Genomic DNA, 7,523 nt, shown 5'->3' with positions numbered 1-7,523 from the left:
GGACAAACTCTCTGTCTTTCACCACCACCCCCCCCCCTCCCCACCCCCCCTCCACCGCTCTTCCCCATCTCTCTCGCTCGCGAATTTACCCAGAATACGCGAATAATCGGCGAGGTCTAACAACAGCATGAGATTCCACGGATCACACTCTATGAACACGCTCTATTAGTAAGCTTATAATCCTAGAAACTTTCGCATGTGTGTCTCGTATAAACCGTTCCGTCTGTTTATCGATTTACAGGATCATCAAGAATATCAGCGGAATTCTTCTGCTCTTTTTGTTCGGGTAGATAGATAAGAAGGTCTTTGCGTTCTTTCTTTTTTACACAGACAGAGACAGACGCGAGCGAACTGACGGTCGTTCGTTCGTTCCCGTCGAGAAAAGAAACGAGATCTTCGCGTTTACTTTGATCTTACGACGCTCTCTTAAAATGTGTGTGGGGAGATATTATTTATATATATTATATATATATATATATAGATATTTTTATTACATATTATCATCTCTTCAAGATCAAAATAAAGGTAAAGGAACTCTCGCCACGTGTATGTGTGTACATACTAGATCTCGTTCGCGTGATTTCCCGTCGAGAGAATATCCGGCCGCGCGAACGGCCGGAAGTCGCGAACGGTATTCCGGATATACGGAGTACCACAGTTCGTCGCGTAGACATCCGTTCGCGTATTTTACCACCATGCGCGGAAAAACACCTTTACCTCGCGGACATCCTCATTCACAGCAGGCATACACGCACGCACGCATACACGCACGCCGCACAGACACACGTACACACGCATACGCAGACGCGCAAGAAATTAACTAAGCAACTATAAGTCCCGACTCTTCTCGTCTCGAACGATCCTCTAGATAAGTACTTCGATATCTGTTCTCCGAATTATTTCTCTCTCTCTCTCTCTCTCTCTCTCTCTCTCTCTCTCTCTCTCTCTCTCTCTCTCTCTCTGTCTCTCTCTCTCTCCACTATCGTTCTTATATTTCTCTTCTGTTCAATCGGGCCCCTCACTCGCGTGCACAACCCTTCCCTCCTAGACCCCTCGAATTTACGGTCTCAATACGTAGTCGTCGTTGTGAATCGATCTTGCGATCGCGGCTTGGACGGGTGTAAAGGCTGCCGTCGACAACTGACGAAAATCGCGCCACGGTGGACGAAGCCGCGAGCAAAGCCGCCGAGGCTCTTCCTGCGCCCTGCGTTAAACGCTAAACGATGAAAAATTTCCTGGCGTTTAATTAAATGAAACTAACAAAGTCAGGAGATTTAATTAATAAAATTGATGAAACTTTACAAATTAAATTTTGCGAATTGAATGAGAAGTTAGATTTAGTGGGAAAGAAGTTGTGACGGGTAAAAAAGGGAACGAGACGTGATACTCTGTAAGATCTCGCGATAAAATCGGCGGAATACTAACTTATAGGAGGTTTCTTCGTTTCGCAAAAACCACGAACACAAGCTGGTTCGCACGCAGTCGGGCATACGTGGCGCGCGATTCGTCCAATTGTCGTTCTTCTTCTACAGTTTATTTTTTTTCCTAATCTCTCTTTTCCCTCCTACTCGGAATATCAGCGTGTACGGAGAGCAAAAGCGCTCGACGCGCCTGCTGCGTGTCGGATATGTAAGGTATATCATCGTTGAGTCTCGCGATTGCTTGTCTCCTCTCCTTTTCTCCACGGCAATCGCTGTGCACTCCGCGGCGTCGTGACGGACGACGAGGATCCTCCTCACGCGTGTCGGGGACCATCGACATCATCGAATTATTGAGATTCGCGTGACAGTGTTCCCTTCTTATCGATGATTGTGTCGGACTTGACGGGGGACGTTCTCGGATCACCCGCTGCGCGATCCCACCTCGACGACGAGTACAACGTCGCGATGAGATCGCGCAAGATTATCCGGTGAGTCGCGTGCGAGTTGTGCGGCGGGACGCGCGAAAAGAGAAGTAAGATTAGCAATTGACTTGATGTAAGCGGCCGTACCTCACCACTGGTCGCCGATTCTCGTCTCTCTTTCTCCTTCTCCCCCTTCCTGCCTTTCTTCTCCTCGGACGATAAGTTACGGTAATCGCGATATTCGCGAGATACTTTCGTATGAAGGCGCATAAAGGGTACAGCATCTTTCGCTCTTTGGGATTGCTCGCGCGTAAATAATAAATAGTTGGACTTCACTCTTTCTCTCTCTCTCTCTCTCTCTCTCTCTCTCTCTCTCTCTCTCTCTCTCTCTCTCTCTCTCTCTCTCTCTCTCTTTACTGCCTCAGGTACTTATACCTCAAAGAATATTCGTCTCGAGGGAATGCATCGAAATACTGCGCGGACTTTCGAAATTCAGGGAGGACGAACGCGAGGACGTTGTACGATCGAGACGCGAGACGCGATTCCTTTCTTCTCCCAAAAAGCGCGCGCACACACATACACACACATATACACACGCACACACACCACTCTCGAGTATTCTACGGAAATTAGTTTCGAATTCGCACGAAAGGTCGATCGTAAGGCAAAAAGCGACGCGTGGGTAGTATAATATCGATTCGCCGTCCGCAGAATTTCTCTCCTTTTTCCTCCTCCCCCTTTTTTCCCCTTCTGGCAAGCATACGCGATTACAATCGTCACGATATCACGAAGAAAAATCAATCAATGCCCTGGCAAAAAGAATCGAGCGGAGTGGAGATTATGCGTACACCCACGCTGTCTCGCGCGTCTCGTATAACTCTCTGGCTCGCGCGTTAAATAATATTACTTTACTTCCCTTCGCAATACGATAATACTTCACGCGGTAGAACGCGATTACAGCTTCTCATCCCCTCTCCCGACTTTTCTACAGCGCGTTTTAGAAAGCACGTTCGTGCTGATTACACGCCCGCGCGATTAACTCCGGACTTGATAAAATTTTACTCTTCGTCTTTAGAATTCCGATCGCGTTAATAATTTGTTTTTCTCTTCCTCCCCCCCCCCTCCCTCCCTTCCTGTCTCACACATGCTCTCTCTCATTCTCTCTCTCTCTCTCTCTCTCTCTCTCTCTCTCTCTCTCTCTCTCTCTCTCTCTTTCTCCCCCTCCCTCTCTCTCGATCTTTACGACCACTCTGGCGCGCGTCACTCGGAGAAAGTGTGGTGTCGTTAATATCTCGCGTATATTAATAATAAACTAACACGAGCGGTGCGCTCGAGCGGCGAAAAGAACGGCACGCTCGCGATATCACTCGAAGCGCGCGCACACACACCTTGGATCACCCGGGAGTTCACCACGGCCGGCTTTCAATAAAAACTCGCAAGCCGCCCCGTATGTATATACGTATATATACATACATACATATATATATATATATATATGTATATATAGCTCCTTTGCTAAATAATGAATGAGACTCGCCATCGGCCGAGGCGACAATAGCAAATATACAAATTGACCTATTATACCTTCTCGACCTGGGCACGCGTTCCGCGTGCGTGTTTGCGACCGATCACTCGATTTACTCGCGGATTATGAGATACCGCAGAGACCATCCTCGATCATCTCGGTCGCCGGCCTCGAGTAGACGCGCATCGCATCGTGTATCTTTATATTCTTAGCTGAACATCTACCTAAGGTATATATTTATTATACTCTTACGCGTGTAGTACTTTCTTCCTCTCCCCTCCATCTCTTCCGCTCTCTCTCTCTCTCGCTCTCGCTCTCTCCCTTGTAACTAGAAAAAATATTACGATAACGGTAGCGATAATTTCCTAGCAGAGAGCGACGCGCATCGTCCTCGCGAATCGAAGAGAGACGAAAATATACGAATGTTCAATCTCTCTCTCTCTCTCTCTCTCTCTCTCTCGCGCGCGCGCTCCTCGCGACACCGAGTATCAAAGTCGAAATTCTTCCTCTTTCTCCCTCTCCTGCCCTTTCTCATTCGGCCTCTAAACCTTTCCGCTCGTCTCTGCATCATTACGTAGCGCGTCGTCATCGTATCAGACGGATCGTGTGAAACACCGACGAAGATCAACTAAAATACCACAGAAAGCGCGCGCCTGACGATTACAATTATAACAGCTATGTTAGAACAGTCCTACGGTTACGGTGTGAATTAGCCTATGTACTTTCGCAAATTCTTACAAAATCCCCGAAAGAACGTGTCGCCCCGTGTGACGTCTGCGCGCTCGGGCTCGCGCCGTCGTCGTTGGGATACGAGAAAGCGCGCTCTGACCGTTCCGACCGGTGGCCACTAATATAATTAAGTTCGTCGACAAAATCGTATTGAAATAATAGGAAAACGTCACCTCTCTTCCTTTCAGACTAACGTACTCCTCCACCTCTCCACATGCTCTGTTTCTACCGCTCTGCTCCCCTTCTCTCGTGTGGAGGCTCTTCTTCCTGCGGAATGTATAAACTCCCCTCGACCGCTTATCACTGGGCGGTGCGAACGATTCGCCGGGTCCCGTCGACCACCCGGTGCATCGCCGCCGCGGCAAATCCGCTTCGCACCTCGCGCGTTAGAAAATTGATATGTATCGTTGCGACGGGGATCTCCGCCGTTGTCTCGAGCGCATCGCGCGACGAACACCCTCGTGCTCTCTCACTCCTCCTCCCTCGCTCTCGCTCTCGCGATCTGTCTCTCCCTCTCGCGCTTCTCGCTCTTGTCTCGTCCCCACGATGATCCTTGTACTTTCGGAGGCTCGTATTGATCCTGGCCGCCTCACATGCTCGCAAGTACGTACGCATGTAAGTGGTACACGTGTCCTTTAGCCCTTTCGGTGCCGGCGAGTCCGACGGCAAACCGCGAGCAAGAAGCGACTCGTCGAATCTCTCCCTCTTCGCGTTCGCCGAATTGCGCGGACTGATTCTGATCGTCCGGTATCCCTCTTGTTCCCGTCGCACCGGAAAGACTAATGGCTGCCGCGATTGGGCCGGTTCGATCGTAAATCGCGCGCGCGCGCGCGTTAATTGGGAGCGCCGGATAAGTGGTTCATTCGATTGATCGAACGCGATGCCGGCTAACGAGCGAGGTGGAACGCTGAACGATTTCGTGTGGACTTTGGAACAGTGTCTGGCGACGACGCGCGAGGAGTCCAGGATCCCGAGGATCCTCCAGGACGGAATCGGGGTCTACGAGAGGAAATTCTTTTGCGAACAGCAAGAGGCAGATCGCGCGTCACCGCACGCGCCATTCAATTCGCATCGCCCGCTTCCGGTCCCCCCCCCTCTCTCTCTCTCTCTCTCTCTCTCTCTTTCTCTCTGCCATGTTGTGTAGCGTCGTGTTTCCGGCCGACATCGGTGATCGCGAACTGCCGCGAGCCGGTCGAGTTAATGGCGCGCGTTGTTCAACAGCGTACATTCTCCTTTCACAGCGAACGTAGTCTCCTCGTGAGGTCTCTTGGTGGTAGTCTTTGGATCGATAGTCTTTGATATCTTTGGTGATTTCGCGTTCTCCGATCTCGTTTTCCGTTCTGCCTCTGTCGTGCTCTCTGTCTACTACTCGGTAAGCTTCGAGCGGCGCGCGAAGCTCTCGCTGCTCGTGAATGTGACATTTTCTCCTGTTTCCGGTTACGCATATACACCGTTCGGGTTCGTAGTTTGCCGGAGCGTACGGTGATATCAATCGTGCGCGCCGGCGGTTCGAGAGATGTCGTTACAGCGGCTTCCTCGGAGGAAAAGTCCTGTGACTCGAAGCTCTTCGACACGCGGCCGAACTTTGGAAAATTTCGCGCCGAAACTCCCGACAAGTCGCCAATTCGTCGTTCCGTAAACTCCACGTTCATAAATATGGCGGGAAAACCCAAGTATACTTGTGTCTGTGATATATGTGTCGTTTTATGCACGTATCTGATTGATCAGCGTCGAAATTATCATCCGTATTATTATGAACTCTGGGCTGCAATAAGTAAAAGCTAAAAACAATACACAACAGTGGATGTCGTCGTTTGTTTGTCGTGAACGCCGACTGTACACGACTCTTCCTCGAGACCGCCACTCGCTGATCCGTTTCCCTCCTTCGGCAAGAAGGAACAAATGCGCGCACGATTGGCCTCCATGAAGCCGCGTATAAGCCCGCACACGTATAATGTATATATATATATATATAATACGTATATAAAAAGAGGAAATCAAACGGACCCGCTAGAATAACCCCCTAGAGACGGTACAAAATATCTGATTGACATGTACTTCTCGCCCCGCTTCTTTTTTTTTTTCTTGCAACGACGTCACGCGATTTATATATATATATATTTTTTTTTCTTCATATATATCTATCTATCTGTAGATATATGTGTGTGTGTGTGTATATATATATATATACTTCTTCATATTTTATATATATTAATTTCTAATATCCTTACATGAATACCACTCTATATATATATATATATATGTGTATATATATACGTATATGTATGTATATATGTATATATACATATATATATATATAATATGTAATAGCGTACTGCCTACTGATATGTGTTAGTTCACTTGTAAAGCACTTTAAAATTCAATCTAACGACTCGTCGCGCCGGTGGATCACGGCCGGTAACGAATCCGCCTCTTAACGGCTAATTACAAAAATTAACGAGCTATGAATACACCGAATAATGTTTGTCGCGCCGCGTCCTCCTCGCAAACCCTTCCTAAATCGACAATCGTGTACGCTCGCGCGACTCGCGGCCGCGCGCTGTCTAAAAAGCTTGTCTTTTCGTACTTCTCGCTCTGTTTTATTCCACCCACCCTTCCCTTCCTATCGACCTGCTGTTCCCTCTACATCTCTCTCTCTCTCTCTCTCTCTCTCTCTCTCTCTCTCTCTCTCTCTCTCTCTCTCTCTCTCTCTCTCTCTCTCTCTCTCTCTCTTTCCCCCTCCCTCTCTTCTCTCTCTTTGCCGGATATTTATCTCATCCGTGGGTCATCCCCGACGGATTCGAAACTCTTAACGAGTCTCCGGAGTCTCTTTCTTTGTTCTCTTTTCTCCGCTTTCCTCGTTTTCCTCTTTATTCTTGACACTGGCGTATCCCATTAACCCTTTGCGCTCGGATGTAATTTATACTTTTTCCTCCTTTTCTAATTGCAAAATACGCGTCTAGGGTACTATCGTGTACCTTTTGAAGAAGAAATCGCGAGCCAATGCGCAACCCTGGCGCTTTCCAAGCGCGCGAGCGCGAAACCGCGCCGCGTTCGCGATAATTCGTTTCCCTTTCTAACTGAAAAATGTATCATGCGTCATTGCCGTTTAATCGCATTGTTGCATCGTGTGTGATGGTCTGTTTATTTCTGAATATCCGAATTACATCGCCGCTGACGCTCCCGCGCGAGGAAAGGCTCGGCTCGGCTCGGCTCGGCTTGGCTCATCTCGCCGCGCCGTGCTCTCCAATTGTAAAACGTGTAAGGCCTCGATTTTCGATTGCAACTTAAATTACACTTTCGTAAATCACAAATTCGTCAGGATGACTCGGCTGGTTAGCCGTTGCGTCGTTGAATTCAAAGTGCGCAACCGTGCTGAATGTCGATCCTCCTTCGGCCGACAATTCACGTTAACGCGTGCAAAGT

The sequence above is a fragment of the Harpegnathos saltator genome, unplaced genomic scaffold, assembly GCF_003227715.2.
Source record: "Harpegnathos saltator strain DR-91 unplaced genomic scaffold, Hsal_v8.6 scaffold845, whole genome shotgun sequence".
In the NCBI taxonomy this organism is placed as follows: domain Eukaryota; kingdom Metazoa; phylum Arthropoda; class Insecta; order Hymenoptera; family Formicidae; genus Harpegnathos; species Harpegnathos saltator.
Note: the sequence above shows the minus strand (reverse complement) of the source record.